Source organism: Ambystoma mexicanum, chromosome 1q, assembly GCF_040938575.1.
Source record: "Ambystoma mexicanum isolate Mex_15411 chromosome 1q, UKY_AmexF1_1, whole genome shotgun sequence".
NCBI classification, from domain to species: domain Eukaryota; kingdom Metazoa; phylum Chordata; class Amphibia; order Caudata; family Ambystomatidae; genus Ambystoma; species Ambystoma mexicanum.
This window is the reverse complement of record NC_090922.1, coordinates 1,209,014,832-1,209,032,967: the sequence shown is the minus strand read 5'-3', so window position 1 is coordinate 1,209,032,967 and position 18,136 is coordinate 1,209,014,832. Positions and strand designations below refer to the sequence as shown.

General features: G+C 46.8%; 1 protein-coding gene across 2 annotated transcripts in view; it reads right to left on the bottom strand.

Moving 5' to 3' along the window:
* DNAI4 (dynein axonemal intermediate chain 4) overlaps positions 1 to 18,136 on the bottom strand; it is a 779,679-nt gene that overhangs the window by 347,641 nt on the left and 413,902 nt on the right. The gene's annotated exons all lie outside the window — the stretch shown is intronic.

Genomic DNA, 18,136 nt, shown 5'->3' with positions numbered 1-18,136 from the left:
GCCAACCATAACGCACAGTATGCCCAAGCTGTGTGTTTATGAAGCTATTAGATTCCATGGCCAAACACAAAAAAGTTCATGTAAAAATATAATTCTTAAAATTATTGTATTGTTTTTTGGGGACTTAAATATTCCAAGTGGAATATTTAAGTTTACAAAAAACATGAAAAATAACATGCTAAAAATATGTCATGCTTTTTATAATAAATTATTATTTTCATTCATTTAAACTAACAAACAAAAAAAGAACAATATTTATAGGAAAATGTCATTTCAAACAAGGCCGCTAGAGGGGGTGAAGCACTGTTAGAGCTCGTATTTCCGAGCTAAAAAGCAAAAGGTTAGGCCAAATATGCAGGTCTATACGAAAACAGTGTCTGTAAGAAACCTTAGGCTCATATAGCCTGCAAATTGACCAATGGGGAAGGGTTATTCGCCCTTTCAGGTATCTAATATGGAGTTATTAACCCATTCCACATGCTCTACTGGGGGTAACGGCCAGGTACCCGAGTAAAAGCCCCAAACAAAGTGAGGGCATTTAACGAGCGCACTGCGGCGTTACCCCAGGTATAGCCCGTGGAATTAGTTAATAACACCATCAGCACCCCGGGTTACAAAAGTGGTAAACCAGGGTGTTAAAAAAATATATTTTCATTCAAAGAACGGGATGTACGTGGCTTCCCATTCATTGAATGAAAATACTGTGCAAAGATGGCCGCCATGGTTGAGGAAGGAAAGGCTCCATACGGAGACTGTCTTCCCTTTCCAAGGTGGCCAAATGGAGGAAGGAGAGAAGCTGCAAGAGCTGTGGTGGCACAAACAGGTAAGTGAGGTTTGGGGGGCAACATGACTGCAGTGGCGGAAGATGGCAGGTTGGGGAGCTGCCGATCAGGTTGCTTGGAATGCGGGCTAGATGGGGAGTATCAGCCCACGTTCTAGCCTCCTGATTGGCCAGCTCCCATCCACAGGGTGCTAATACAATATAGTATTTTGTTGAACCACCCTCTTCTACAAATTACGAATCCGGCGGTAACCCTGAATGAGTCAGGCGTCGGTAATTTTGTTAATCCCCATTTCCATAGAGTTCAATAGGACTCTATGGTAGTGGGGACACGGAAGCACCGGCACTGTTGTTAATGGTGCCGGTGCTTTCGTGATGGCTTTGCCTACCGAGACTGCTGTGTCCGGCACGGTCAGACCTGTCGGCACAGAGGCTTCCAGCAGGCAAACCTGTAGTTTGCCGGTCGAGAAACAAGGGTGCCGCTGAGCTTACCGGCACCCTTATTTCTTGACCGGCAAACTCAGCATGAGGCCCAATCACTTTATATTAGTTGGTCAATCACTAATAGAAAGTAATTGACTGACACTTTAAATGACAATGAGAGATAGAGGTGTGGCACCAGCACCGATTCAATAATCTCACCGCGCCTTTGCCTTCGAATATTTGTAGTACCGAAGACGAGCCCGGTGAAGCCCTGTTGCAGGTCCAAATTGCCTGAAACGCCCTCGACAGAGAAGCCCCTTCAAGGACGACTTCTTCCCTTGAGCTGGTGGGAACAGCCAACTCACAAGCCACCTCGAAACCATCTCCATACTGATTGAATTTTCTTCAGAGTGCTGTTGAAAACTGGATAGCCAGTGAGAAGGTTACCAGTTTGTGGACTTTAAAGCACTCACACCTTAAACCGACGTTTTGCCAAGCTTGTGGATCCGTCGCCGTGCAGTGCAAGAGCCTCCAAGCCTCCTGACGTCCTCCCTATTGTCCCCACAACTGAGGCTCAGGAACAGCAAGATCTGCAGGAACTAGCAGGAACAGCTGCCTCAGCTACAGCTTTTCTTTATTCAAAAGGTACTGTGCAAATGCGGTTGAGAAATCATCTCTGCCGCAGTGAAAGTTTGTGAAAATTTCCCAACTTTGGAGTATTGTTCGCTCCTATTCCTATTCCAACATATAACTCTTTTTCGTGCAAACTACTTCTAAGAACATTGGCAAAGACTTAACTGTTTACTACCAGAACTGTGCTATCCTATCCAAGACTCTGATCCATTGACATTGGCCCAGGGCTATTGAATTGAACTGCCTCTTTTAGTGAACTGGAACTATTTGCCCTGCCTAAGAAAGTAATTGTGTTTGATTATTATAACCTTTGTCTTTTTACCCCCTTTTAAAGTTACTGAAGTGCCATTTTGCTCCCACTTCAGGGGACCCTAACTTGTTCAGGAACTTATTGGTTTAGTACTGTAGTGTATTATAGTGTGATATTGAGCTGCTTATTACTAGTGGGATGTTTTCTAACTGTGTAAATAAATAAATATTGTTTTACCAAGAAACCTTGAGTGTTGGTTTGAATCACTGTGATTGCAAGTCCTTTGTGTAACACCTTGTACTGCTCACATCCCTCTTGAGATAAGCCTGGCTGCTCAGCCCTGCCTCCACAGAACTGTGTAGTACAGACATATACCAAAGGTGAGATTGTGTTTACACCTGTAGTCTTAATTGTGTGTAGTGTTCCCCTAACATACTCCCCAACAGGTAAAATACTTAGGGGTAGACATGGCGCGCTCGGCCAACCTGGTTCGCTCCCTTAACTATGATTACTGCAGTTTGTGCCAAACTCGAGCTCTGGAGCCAGCTACCTATTTCACTTATGGGGCGAGTGGCACTAGTGAAAATTATTATACTGCCCAAACTATTCTACCTCTTCAGTACAATACTGCTATGGCCAGGTAGGTCCTTCTTTGCAAAAATAACTAGTGCTTGCTCCGCGTTTGTGTGGACGGGTCAGGTGAGGGCCAGTTGAAAGGCATCTCACACAATCAAATGAGCAGGGCGGGGCTGGCAGCCCCAGACTACAAACTGTATTACTTGGCAGCCCAAGCATGTTATGCCACAAACTGGATAGAAGGCGAGCCACTGACATCACACGTTGACTTAGAAACACAGGGGGAGGCAAGGGTCACATTATTACATGGGGTGGCCATTGGGATGAGGGGAAATTGTAACCATTTGAACCCGGTGCTGTCCACACAGCAGGCGTGGTTGACACTGGTACGACAACCCCGAAAACACCATACTATATAGCCCGAAAATGCCTATCTGGGGTGCACCCTACCTAGATCTGTCGCAAGACATAGCAATATCCACACACTGGCGGGGAGCAGGCATAACACAATTTGGGGAACTGTACCACAATGGCCTATTTAGACCCTGGGAGGATATTAAGCTCCAAGTAGGTGATACTCCGCTGCAGAAACTACAATACTTCAGACTCCGATCAGCGCTAGCATCAGCATGGAACGGATTCCCTCAGGAGCCAACATCGCATCCGTGTCTGAATCATATAATTTCCACTAGCACAACTAAAAAAACGGCCTCAGCACTATACAAATTGCCGCTGGCGACAAGGAAGGTGCAAACACCTGATGTTAAGGGAGAGTTGGAGAGGGACCTAGGTGTTGAGTTCACAGAGTCACATTGGTCGCAACTGTGCAGACTTACAAAACAAGTATTGCTTAATTCCAGATACAGGTTGATTCACTTCAAAATATTAAATAGAGTTCATCTCAAACCTGGTTCGCATAAAGAAAATGTATTCAACAACAGAGGGGAGTTGCCCAAGATGTGGTAATGAAGATACTGATTTGAGGCACATGTTGTGGTCCTTTGGGGCACTCTCTGAATACTGGGGCAAGGTATGTGACGTATTAGAAGAAATGGTGGAACAAACGGTTGGATGGGAACATTCAATATGCATATTGGGTTATGTACTAAAATGAACGCAGCAAAACGCAAACTCATAAACATGGGACTGTTACTGGCTAAGCGTGCCATATTGATGCAGGGGGAGAGTAAAGCACCCCCCCACGGCTGAGAAATGGATGAATGATATGACATGGGCAAATGATAACGAAGAGGTATACTACAGCTTACTACCCCAAACTACTCGACCGAGAGATATCTGGGGAGGTTTTCACCAATAACTGGACAATAAAGTAAACGTGGAATATGTTGAGAGTGAAACACTATAAATGTTCTGTAGACCTGTTTACCTGACTACTGATCATCGTTATAATACCTGTGTAAGCCTTAACCCAAAGTAGGATGTTGAATTCTGTGCAATTTAAATAAAGGTTTTAAAGCTGCTAAAAATGGATGGCACATTTCAAAGTTAAATTACTTGGATGCAAGTTAAGCAAGAACGTTCAAACGAGTACATTTTCCATAGAGCCAAATTACGCATTAATCTACTGGAATGTGCATGTATTTTTGGTTTCAATTAGTAAGGAACTGTGTATTAAGAGGTAGATCTCTTTGGTCTGGCTCCACCTCAAGCCCCTTTGATATTACTGGAGAGGCACACTGGGGAAATGCCTGAAAAGAGTGAAATCCCCATCTCCTTCTACTCTCCTCTTTGACCAGAGATTAACTGTTCTCTTATATAGCCTCCGATACCCATTCCACAGCCATTATAAAATGACCAGTAAAGCTTCAGCACTAATAAAAAAGCTCCAGGAATTTGTATACTTCAGAGGCTAGACATAAGTGTTTGAATGAGACTCCTCCATATTCTCTTACAATTGCTTTGGGACTTTTCCCAGAATTCACTGTCTGCCCATTCCTTCAATCACAGCTTGTATGGGATGATATGATAATAGAGCTACATTTCCCACAATGCAGTGCTAGAGATCTCCCCACAGTCATATGTAGTGTTGGGTAAGTCTCGATCCAAGTACCAAAAACTCAACCCAAAAGAGCCAAAAAATGAACACACCAGATATGAGAAGAAAACAAATGTATTATAACTGTCTAGGCAGGGAAAAATCTAAAAGACATTCGATTGCATTCTAAACAATACACGGTTTTATAGTGTGTTACAGAAAGGAAAAGACAACAAATGTTACAAATCACTTATATTTTACAGGCTTCTGATTTGCCTGCCGCTTTTGCACAATACGCGTTTCCATACATTTCCTAATTCTATTGGATTAATCTAACCACATGACTAACTTTGAATATAAAAATTAACTCATTAGCATTGTGCCCATCTCTGTTCTCATGCGTTCTAATTGGAGTGAATGATTACGTACATTTCAACCAATCCCTTATGTGAGTTGTGACAGTGTGACCTTACGATTGTAACATGACATCCTTTTCCTAATGACCTAAGCGGTTTGGCACCATCTTACCATTCTCATGCTTTATGAACCATTTGTCTTTGGTACACTTTGGAAATATTGCTGGTCAAGTTTCTGTGTCTCATGAGTTCATCTATCCTGTGTTTGACCTTTCACTTTTGGACTTAGCTGCTTGCGAGTTGCATTCTCTTACAATGACAAAGATATGTGTATGCATTTATATGCTTATATGTGCATGTAATTATATAATTTGCGCCCTCAAGAAGGTGTCTTTATTTCCATTATGTTCATTCAGTGAGGGCCATGTGTGAGTTTCTGGAAACCAAATCAATTATTTTGTAATCCATCCTACTTCATGTGTAATGGTATTCTGCATGACATCTTCCTTACCAAATTATATGATATGATATGCTATATGATAAGTTATTCATAACGCGCCTGTACACAAGTGTTTCTAGGCACGACAAAACAAGGGGGGAAGACAGAGAGAGGACAAAACAAATTATCTTACTAGGCCTTGTGTCATTCAGATCATGCAAGTTTGAGAACGAGAAGTGCAAGGCGAAAGGGAGAGGGGGAGCGCAAGAGAGCAGGGAGGGGAAAACAGGGCAGCAATTCTCTGAGTAAGTGCAGCCAGGGCAGCACAGCGTTGGGTATTGCAAGGAGAACAAGGAACTGTAGTGTTACAGTTAGAGCCCCTACGTGCATGGTAGGCCCGGAGGCAATGCAAGGGTGACTGAACAAGAAAGAGCCTGGTACCCAGTGAGACTTTGAGGGCAGCCAAGCAACCAGTCGGTACAGCAGACAGGTAGGTCAGGTAGGTCAGCAGGGGAGAAAGAGAGAGAAAGCAGAGGAGAAGAGGAAAGTTTGGAGCTGCTTCCAGAACATCAGGTGGTCCGGCTCAAGTTTGAGAGGGGCAGGTAGGCCATTCCAGAGGGAGGCACCTGCAGAGGAGAGGGATCTACCCCCCACTCTCTGACTGGAGAAGCGTCTAATCCTTAGAGAGTTAGAGGTAGCCGAGTGAAGTGCTCGAGAAGGAAGGTATTTTGGAAGAGAGTGTTGGATGTAGTGCGGGCCCCGGCCCCAGAAAACCTTGTGGACAATGCAAAGGGTCTTGAACTTGATCCTTGCAGCCATCAGGAGCCAGTGGAGAGATTTCAGGGCTAGAGAGATATGGTCCCTGGGCTTGAGGCCAAGGATAAGTCTTGCAGTCCTGTTCTGGATTAGTTGAAGAGGGCAGAGAGTAGAGGAAGGCAGATTGAGAAAGGGGCGGTTGCAGTAGTCCAGCCTAGAGAGAACCAGGGCTCTGGAGACAGTGAGTTCTGGGGGAACGTGAGAAAGGGAAGAGTCCCTTTGAGGAGGTGCAGCTGGTAGTGGGACTTCTTGGCGATGTCCGAGATGTAAGGAGAGAGAGAGAGTGGAGTCATAGATGACACCAAGGTTTTTTGCCTCGCAGGAAGGCAAAGGAAGAGGGCCAAGGTGGGTGGCCAAAGTGAGACAGGGAAAGCCAGGGACAGGGCTCCCAATGAGAAGGATCGCCATCCTTCTGGCATTAAGGCAGAGATTGTTGGAGGCGCACCAATCCTGAATCTCGGATAGACAGTCAGGAATGAGTTAGAGAGGAGAGGAGGCTGAGGGGTGTCTGAAGGAATCCGCATAACACTGAAAGTTAGAGTAGAAGGTAGAGATCAGGTGGGCCAAAGGGGACAAGAAGAAGTTGAACAAGCATGGTAGATAGAGCCCTGGGGAATGTCATAGGAAGAGAGAGAGCTGGCAGAGAGAAAGGAACCAAGTTGGACCTGGGAGGGGCGGTCCAAGAGGAAGGAGGTCAGCCACTCCAGGGCACGATCCGTGATGCCCAGGTTCGCACAGAGTCAATTGATCATGATGGCGTGGTTGACTAAATCGAAAGCAGAGGAAAGATCAAGGAGGATGAGGACAGAAGGAATGCTGGAATCAAGGTTAGAGAGCAGATCTTCACAGGTGTTCAGGAGAGCAGTTTTCATGCCTCTGGCAGCTCTTAAGCCAGACTGATGGTCACAGAGACAACCAACAGATTCAGTGTGGAGAGTAAGCTGGGAGATGGGCACCTTTTCCAAGTGTTTGCCCAGGAAAGGGGTGATGGAGATAGGGTGATAGTTTGCCGGGCAGGTAGGATCAGCAGATGGCTTCTTGAGAAGGGGGGACACAAGGGAGTGCCTAACGGGGAGAGGAAAGTTCCAGTGGTGAAAGAGTGATTACAGAAATTTGCCAAGGATTGAGCAAGGGTGTCAATGCGGTCTTTGATGGTTCTGGAGGAGCAGGGGAGCACCTGTTTGGATGACACTTTCACAGATCGGACTTGTCTAGAAACCTTGTCAGGTGTTGTCAGCAGAGGGAGAGATGGCCAAAGGGGGTGGAGAGAGGAAGAGGGAGATAGAAGACAGAATGTCCTGAGTTTTAGCAGAGAAGCGAGAGGCCAGAGCCATACAGAGGGCCTGGGAGGAAACAGGAGAGGTAGAGACTGCAACAGGATTGGCTAATTCCTTGCAGATTTTAAAGAGTTCGGGCATGTTGTTAGAGGACGCAGAAACGCATGCTTTAATGTGTGATCTCTCCTTGGACAAGACAGAGAGTCTGTATTGCCTTTGGAGCAGGCGGCAGGCCAGTTTGTCAGAGGATGCGCCAGGAGCCCTCCACTTCCTCTCAGCCATCCTGCACTTACGTTTCAGGGCGGCGAGGTTGGAATTATACCAGGAGTTGTACTTGGAGGTAGGCTTCAGCAGGATACTCATGACAGGGGCAAGGATGGCCAGGGTGTCAGAAAGATGCAGATTAGAAGGGTGTAGGGGAGGACTGGCCGCGAGGCCCTCCTCACCTGCAGCCTTCTCCCCAGGTGAGGACCATGACTCGGTGGGCGTCCCCTCATGCCACCCGGGCCCAGGTGGAGGAGGGCTCACCCGCCGACGACATTGCCCACACGTATCCGTTCCCTGCATATACCAAAAATCAGTTAGGCCTAGAAGCCATCTTGTCTAGCAAACATGGCGTGAGTTCAGCACACTGTAACGAGGCCCCCACCTTTGGAGGGCCTTTTCATGCATCTCTGCCGCCGCAGTAGCCCTGGTAGATCCGCTGCGAGCGCGTTCCCATGAGAAAGTCGGGTATGAGCTAACCCGAGATGCTAACACTGTAACATTTTATCATTCACAATGTAATATTGCACTCCGCACGACCTGGTCCGCGAGGCCGGGGTGACGGGAAAAAAAAGCTGAAGCATCACTATCTGAAGAAAGTAGAAAATAATTCAAGTATTGGTATTAACGAACTACCTCTGTTTAAACAGAACCTGTAAACTGTGAATAAACCACAAAGATGTAACGTTACATGATACCACCCCAGGTCTGGACTAGTGCTGCTATAACCACAGAGAAAGATGTCGATCAAATGTATAGCCTTTATCTGTATAAGTGTTCTTACAATTTTATGTAGAAACCTGAACTCATATATGTTTTCTTAATCACCTAAAGCAGCGAGCATCAATTTCTGTAGGCCATAACCTAGAACTACCTCGTGTAACGTCTAATGTACATAAAATAATCACACCATGTAGTAAATATAATGTTAGGTAATGAAAAGGTACTCGGACCGACTGTATTAAAGAAATGTGTAACGAAATTGAAATATATATGTGTGTTTAAATAACATCAAAATAAGGCGGAACATTATAAAAGTTCTGCATTCAAAAGTTAGCAACGCACGAGGAAAAAACCTTTGTGAATATATGCAAGGCCATTCTCCCTCCCACCCTACCAAGCCTGCCAGATAAAGAAGCTAAGGCATGTGCCGCGCTCCCTCACCTCCCCCAACCAAGCTGGAGCCGCTTCAGAGAGTCAGAGGCCCCGGTACCGCACCCAAGGCCACAGCCCGCCACCTGTGTTATTTACAGCACGGTAATAAACCCACGTTTGAATCCACTGATCTACCAGCACCCTCTCGTAAATTCCACAACCCCCCCCCCTAGACCACCCCAAGAATCATGACCCCGTGCAAAGACGACCCCCATCACTGGGACAAGACACAGAGACCCATTTATGTAATAACTTCTAACGCGGCAGACAGACGTGTGTCATTCGGTTCAGGCCCCAGAGCCCAGCCCCTCGACCTAAAATACCGGTCAATAGGACACAGGTAAATCTCACCCCAACCGACAACCACCGGACCTCTCACGAGGTGCATTCCTCATGTGTTGCGTTTATTTTATAAGATAAGCTGCTGAGCGATTTATTGATGAACTTAGATGTCGTTTCTTGAATAACTGCAGTGTGCATGGCCTAGGGCAAACGAGTCAGGAAAGGTATTCATCTTTGTCACAGGCTGCCGCAGCATACCAACACCGCTCGGATGACCTCAAGCTGGCCTGCCAGGCCCAACCCAACCCACGAGGCTGACCAGTGACGTCCTCACGCCAAGACCAACCACGCTGCAGCAACACCTATAGTTAGTCGACGCCACCCAATCCCAATTAACTTGTGCCCCCTATAGTGTGTAGGTTCTGATGACGTTTTTTGTATTAGAAATACGCCTGTCTTTGCTATTGTCAGACAGAGCGCTCTCGGAGGTTGCAGAGTTCTTTGCATGCCCTATTCTTTGGATAAACTCCCACTTACGCTCACCCGCACTCTGTCTTGGTCTTATTCCCACTACGGGAGAGTCCCTTATTGTCTCTCATTGCGGGGAGGATCGTGCTGAAATTGGGGGCGCTTCCTTTCAGTGGTGACCCCGATAGCGTGATATCTCCAATTTATTTTTCCTAACTCCTTTTTAACGACCCCCTTGTGGCACGAGAATCTCCGGTCGAGAAGGGATACGCACGGTGAGCCGGCTCCGGGAGGCTGCCCGCCAACGGCGACCGGCACAATAAGAAGTGCGCACTCAATGAGAAAGGGTACGGGATCCCGATTGGAAAAAAATCCCCTTTGAGTGCCGCTCGCCGGAGCCAGGGGCTGACCGTTGAGTTACCGGTGACACTGCCTGGACGGACCCAGTTTCGGAGACTATCGGTTCAAGACGGGCACGTGAGTACTGAGTGCGAGCGATCGTAAAGGGGAAGGGAGGGGAAATTGTGAACAGAAGAACGGGGACAGGTAGAGGAGAAGAATAACGGGGGTCTACTAAAGACGGGTCTTGAAACTTTTTTATCTTTTCTTTGCATATGGCCATTAGGAGTAAGAAATAAGTGAAGTGGTAGAAGTGACGGAAACCTAGCTCCGAAAGGGGGTGGAAGGCGGCGCCGCATAGTGCTATCTAAACTAGTACTGGGAATATATGAAGAAGTAAGAAATAAGTTATTGGTGTCTGGCAAAGGGAGACACCGGGAATATTTTTTAGTGATTGCTACTCTCTCTATTTCTTTTTTCCATTCCACGGGGCAGGGGGAGAAAGCGAAAAGGGTATAAGATAAATATACTTGTAGAAGAACTATAAAATAGGGAGCACATTTTGAGGAGTGGGGACCAAGTAGTGGCACGTACAGACGTGAACACAGTAACCTTAGCAGAAAAACAGGGACAGCTGGCCAGGGAGGAAAGGGAGGAAAAAAGACGAGGTGTGAGTGGGAAAGCATTGTGAAGGGTGCGCGCACCGTGTGAGTATTGGAGACGAACGGTTGACCGCGAGGTGGTGCCAGAGAGTGTTGACCATAACTAGTAATTGATCAGCTGCAAGTGAAATCACATGAGAGTGTATGGGAATGGGAAGGAGATGAGCTATGGTGAGTGAGAAAGGATTTGCGCAGTGAATAAAATTGGGTGATAATCTTTGAGACGTCCGCTCTTGTCTGTGCCATAAAGGTATACATACACATATCTACACCTAACTAAAAGTAAAGAAGGTGGACACGGCTGTGTTAGTGATTTAGAGTATGGGGGCAGAAACTCCCTTGTCACATATTTGTAAGAGCTTACCGGGATACGCTGAACGAATAAATAAATATCACGATCAATGGGTAACAGAATTGAAAGGGGAGGGTCTGCCCCAGATTTGGCCCGAGGGAGGGTCTTTTGACAAAAGCGTTCTTGATATGGTACGAGCATGCATTAGCCTCAAGTATAAGGGGAAACAATGGCAAAATAGGAAGGAGATATTAGACCTCTGGAGATTGTTTGAGGAAGTACCCCCACCCAAAGCTCCGGCACCAAATATTGATCTACCTTCCACCACAGATAATCCACTGATGATTCCAAGAGAGGAAAAGGAACAGCTAAGTACAGAACAACCTGCGGAGGTGATTAGTTTGTACCCGATATTACCTAAACCAGCCCCCGCAGCAGGATATAGCGACCCTACTTATGTGCCTCCCCCCACAACTGGTACACCACAAAGACCAACAGCCCCCCCGCCATACGAAAGCACCAGAGAGCGCGCCCAGGGAAGCACACAGAGGGTGGATATAGAGAAGCTAACGAGTGACTTAGAGTCGAGGCTTACTGTGGCAAGAGATGAACTCTCAAGAATAAAAGACATATGCGAGCGCACGGCGTGCGCCCCTACACAATCAGGACGCACGTCTAGAGCGTCGAGCGAAAATAGACAAATTGAGGAAGGATGGAAAAAGGGGGAAATACTGTTCAGAATTGAGGAAGAGCCGACACGAATAATAGAGGTAGGAGCAGTAGAAGGGAGCATTGGTGATGTATCACGAGAGAGAGGGATCAGAGAGGACTTGTTATGTGATGTCAGAGGAGGGTTGGATGAGAGTGATAGGTTGAGTATGGCAGTGGGAGGGGAAAGCGAGGAGGTGGACAGTGCATGTTCACTAGGGACTATAGACGACGAATGGATGGGACGACTAAGAAATAGGGTGGGGAAGATGGCGTCATTGGAGTCAGCAGCGACTAAGGAAAGGGAGGGTGCAACTGCAAAAGGGAAGTTACAACTTCCATTGATACACAGAGGGGGGGGGAGACCAAACTATATACCATGGGCTCAGATGGATAAGGCTAATTTAATGAAATTATTGCCCCAGCTGTCAGGAGGGGCGAGCAAGTGGATATATGCATTTGAGAAACATACCGCCGGCATACCGTTGGCAGTAGGCGATGTGAAAAGCCTACTAGTAACCGCAGTAGGAGATCAAGCGGACAGAGTATGGGCTAAGGCTGGTTTCCCGGCCGTGACGTTAGACTGTGACCGCCATGATGGGGCTTCCTTTAATACAGTACGAGCAAGGGTGTGGGACGCACTGCGGGAGACATTCCCAGATACCCCCGATTTACAGTCAGTAATGCAATGTACAATGAATGACGGGGAGGATGCTATGGATTACATTCTCCGGGTGCAGGAGATGTGGAGAGCGGAAACGGGCACGCCCTGGCACCAATCCACATCTCTATTTTATTTTATCATTAAGAGAGGGCTCCCAAAAGAGGTGCAGAAGGCACTCGATAAAATAGCGGGCGTTGAGGCAAAGGGGTGGCAGAGATCCAAAGTATAATAGTGCACCATTGCAAAAGGATCAAAGAGAGAGAGAGGGAAGTAGCACAGAAAAGGTTGGCAGACGAGGCAAAGTTGGTACAATCAAAGCTAGTGAAGGTTGCAGCAGCGGTAGCAGGGCTCCCACTCATGAGGGAGGGAGACGAAGGAGAGGAGGGGCAAATAGCAATACAAGGAAGAATAGCAGCAAATTGGGCAGGACAAGGACAACGACAGTGGACTGAGCAGGAGCAGAACGGAGGTCCAACGTGGCAAGAGTGGGCCCCAAGAGGGGGAAGAGGTGGGTACAGGGGCCGAAGAGGAGGACAAGGGTATGGAGGAATGGGAGGAAATGGGTGGCAGGGTCCCAGAGGTCCACAGGGGAGCTGCTGGAATTGTGGGAGATGGGGGCACTACTCAAGAGAGTGCAGGAGCAGACAAAACAACGGGTTCCAGGAGACAGAGCAGTACGGTCACCCCCACCCAGGAAGCCCCTACGGCCTCCCCATGGGACAATACCAGCAACCAGAAAATGTAGGACAAAGAAGTAACGCACAACTACACGGACATCAGTACAGAACACAAAACCACCCACAGAATAATGACAATATGCAATACACGCCAGGTAACACTTTCGCCACAGTAGCTAATGGAGCGCCTGCCCCCGCACCTTACAGCGGGGTGTCAGTAGTTTCGGGGAACATTTTTGATCAAGGGGGGGCAATGAGACACCCTGCATAGGACAGCCCACAGAGAGCACTTGCGTGTCCAGTACTATCTACGACCCACAATGCATCAGAGGAACCATTGATAGGAGCGCAGATAGGAGACAAGCAGTTCATATTCATGGTGGATTCGGGAGCGGAGAAATCATGCATTAGAGAGGGCCGGTTCCCGTTATCTAATAGAACGTTAGAGACGCAGGGGTTCTCTGGGGCTGTAATTGAAGTTCCTTACACAGAGGCATTGGATGTGACAGTGGGGGGTAAAACAGTGAAAGCACCCTTACTGTACTATGAACACTCTCCCATTAATTTGCTGGGGAGAGATCTCTTAAGCAAACTAAATATGACAATATCATTCACAGGGAGCGGTATCGTATGTTCGACGCCAGGCATATGCCCCCTCCGCATATTAGCAGTAATACACGGCCACACAATCATGCAAGAGATCAGAGGGTTACCAAGAAACGAGGAGATGTTTGTTGAGGGCATGAGAACATTGGCTCTCATAGTACCAGAACTAAAAAGGATGGATTGGAGGATTCCAGCCGAATTCCTATTCCGCCCCATAGCAAGCCCCGACACTGCTCCCGGGTCAGTGCTATCGTTGGATTTACACGCAGTACACGTGTCCGCAAACAGAATATGTGTGATTGGCGTTGACATGGAAGGATGTGAGTGGCGGACAGTACTGTGTACAAATGCAAATATCCCACTGAGGGAGCTCTCGGACGAGGAGCTATTTTCTGACACTGAGACAGATGGCGAAATAGTGATGGAACTAGCAATGCCGTGCGACATTGTAGTTACAGCCAGAAAAACTAAAGTTAAATTAATGGCAGTAGTAGGAGCACCACATACATTTTTTGATGATGACATGAGGTCAGTACCCACTAACCTATGGACAAATGGCCCCCACGATGTGGGGTTACTACATGGGGTTCAGCCTGTGGTAATAAAACTTAAACAGGGAGCAATCCTACCCCGGGTAAAACAATATCCATTGTCACGCGAAGCAGAAGAAGGGATCAGAGAGACAATAGATGCACTGCTAGCACAAGGAATAATAGTGCCCTCAAACTCCCCATGCAACACATGCATTTACCCGATTAAGAAGGCGAAGGGAGGTTCATGGAGGATGATACAAGATTTACGCCCACTCAATGATGTGATTCAGAAGGAGTTCCCTTTAGTCCCGAACCCGGCGACAATACTGTGCAACATTCCGAAAACGGCATCCCACTTCACAGTTATTGACTTGAAAAATGCATTTTTCTCGATTCCCTTAGCAGAGGAGAGCAGGTACTTAACAGCGTTTACACTAGGGGGAAGGAGGTTCGAACACTGCAGACTACCACAAGGATATTGCGAGAGCCCAAGCATATTCAACAGGGTACTACATGAAGATCTGGGGAATTTGTCTGTAGAAAGCACAGTGATTCAGTACGTTGATGATTTATTGGTTTGTGCACAAACTGAGGAGGAGTGTAGAAAGGACTCAATAACACTCCTGACATTATTGGCCAATAAAGGGTACAAGGTGGACAAGGGGAAGTTACAATACTGTCTGACAGAGGTCCTATACTTGGGACAGCTGATATCAAAGGATGGCAAGCGGATCATACCAGACAGGGCACAGGCGATCAGAACAGTTGGGGAGCCCAAAACAGTAAAAGAGATGCAGAAATTTCTGGGTATGTGCAACTATTGCCGAGCATGGATATTGGATTATGCAGCGTACACAAGGCCCTTGTTACAGGCACTAAAAGAAGCACAGCAGGAAAACAAACACATAGAATGGACAGAAGAGATGAACACAGCATTTAACTCACTAAAAGAGCTGATATCAAGCGCTCCAGTACTGGCAAATCCAGATTATGGGCGCGAATTCTTCTTATTTTCACACTGCAAAGGAACACTGATGACAGCAGTACTGACACAAAAGACATCGTTAGGGCACAAACCACTGGCTTACTATAGTGGCACCCTGGACGCAGTAATGCAAGGTCATTTCGCGTGCAAGCAATCCCTAGCTGCAGCCGCGTTCGCTATTGAAAAAAGTGCCACGATAGTGATGGGCTGTCCTGTGACACTGTTTGTGGAACACTCACTCTTTGCAATATTAGAGCGATCAAAGAGCACATTGACGACACAGCGCGCAACAGCATATGAAATAATACTGTCCAGCGCAAACATCCACATAGTAAGATGTAAAACAGTGAACCCGGCCACATTCATCACAGAGGCGTGCACCGTAGAGGACATGCAGAACCACAACTGCGCTACGTACACAGGTGACGAAAGTCAGGATCAAGTGATTTTTGAGAATGCCCTGAACGAGGGAGAGGTGTATTTCGTGGACGGGTCAGCATCAATAGACATGGAGACAGGAGAGAAACATGTGGGTATGGCAGTTGTACGATTGGAGGAAGACGAATACGAGACACTAGTGCAACACCGCCTCCCATCACACTATTCAGCCCAAGCAGCAGAACTAATAGCGCTAATAGAAGCATTGCATGCCGCCAAGGGGTGCGCAGTGACAATATATACAGACTCAGCATACATGACAACAACGGTACACGGCGGGTTGGCACGATGGGGGCGGAGAGGGTTTCGACGAGCAGATGGAACACCGGTTCAGCATGCAGAATTATTGAAAGAACTGATTGAGGCCCTGCAAGACCCCACGGCAGTGGCCATCGTAAAATGCCAAGCCCACACCACAAATACAGATTTTATATCTTTGGGGAACGCGGCAGTAGGAGAGTACATGTTGCACCACACAGCAAGCCAAGAGGTCCCCACAGGATACAATATGATGCCCACACAGGAAATAATAGAGCTGCAAGAGGGAGCTAGTGCAGAAGAAAAATTGCTGTGGACTAAGAGGGGATGCAGCAAATCGCCGACTGATTTATTGTGGCGACAAAATAGTTCAGGAAAAGTGGTAATGCCAGTTACATTGTTAGAAATAGCATTTCAACAACTACACTTTCCCGCACACAACGCAAAGCAACACATAATGGCGGACATACAAGAAGATTGGTTTGCACCTTGCCTCCATGAACACATCACAAGGCTGGCTTTAGAATGCACGACATGTCAGATTTACAACTCAGGTATGACATTGCGCACACTAAGAGGAACGATACCAAAACCAAATGGCCCATTCAGAGAGCTCCACATTGATTATGTAGACATGGGAGAAAGATGTAACGGGGCTCGCTACATGATTGTGGTTGTATGTCCATTTTCGAGGTGGGTGGAGGCAGGCCCCTGTGCGCGCCCTGATGCGAAGGGCGTCGCGAAGTTCCTAGTGCGGGAAGTATTCCCGCGCTGGGGGATTTGCGAAGTTATTCGCTCAGACAACGGCACGCATTTTGTTAATGAACTATTCAAGGAAGTGACTACGCTATTGGGAATAAAGCACAAATTATGTTCGATTTATCATCCTCAAAGTAATGGCGTAGTGGAAAAGATGAACGGTCTGTTAAAAAGCAGATTGTCGAAACTGTGTTTTTCCCTTAAAAAGACCTGGATGTACTGCCTGCCTTTGGCCCTGTTTGAGTTACGAAATCAGCCAAGTAAAGACCACCATTTGTCCCCGCATGAGATCGTCACGGGAAGGAGAATGCACACAGCGCATTCGCCTCTCCGTGAACGTTCTGATGCACACAGAAGTGCAGCGGTATTGGGAGAGGAATTCACAGAGTACTTGAAAAAACTGACACGGGCAGCGCGCCTAATTGCGAAGCAACTAGCCCTCCCCTCTACAAGAGAGGAGGGGAACACAACAGAAACAGAGACACTGCCTGAAAAACCATTACAACTAATGCCTGGTGACCTTATATATGTCAGAAGTTTTGTGCGAAGGTGGAATGCGCCACGTTTCCATGGCCCTTATGAGGTAGTGTTTTGCACACCCACAGCAGTAAAGGTGAAGGGCCTACGATACTGGGTGCATTTGACAGACGTACGCAGAGCCTATAGCGCCGTGGAAGGTGAGGTACAGGACGAGGCACAGGCAACTGCGGACAATGAAGTTGTGCAGAATGAATGATGGGAATTTTGTGTGCATTAAGTGATGAACATTGAACGCGACTGGCGCACGACAAGTGTACTGAAATAAATATGTATATATATATATATAATTTTTTACAACTTTTGAAGGTTTTTGTGGTTTTTTTTTGGTTTTGGAGAAGTTTTTTTTTCTCTCGACTTTCCTTTTTATATATGAAATAATGTACGGATAGTAATGATTGTAAAGTTACCTTGTCTGTGGACACACCCCCTCCCTCACCCACTCCCATACTTTGTCGAAACAATGTCACAACGTTAGAAATGTTTACATGCTTGTACTTAATGCACTTTTATGTTTCAAACAGGATTTACTATGGCATCGAATGGGCAGCCTGCAACTAATAGATTTGTTAGATTTAGAGAAATGTTAGTGGATAGATTGACATATTCATACGAATGTGGTTTATCAATGTGTGTTATTGTGTTCTTCATCTCAATATTTTGCCTGGTGACATATTGGGTCATAGCGTTCATCTCTATCGAGATGAACGAGGGGGGAGGGGGGAGTAACACCACCCTTGCCCCTGGCACGAATTCAATTACAAGTATGAATATTAAAGAAGGTGATTTTTTGGTCTGGGATGGATCACACCTTGTATGGGGGTACTATACTGCACCACCCACTGCTGCCCCGTCACAATCAAGAAATAAAGATATGGAAAATGACACAATGTCCCTACCTGAAATATATAACAGCCCCACTACCCTTCCCGCCCCGATACAAAACAGCGATTTGTTGTTTA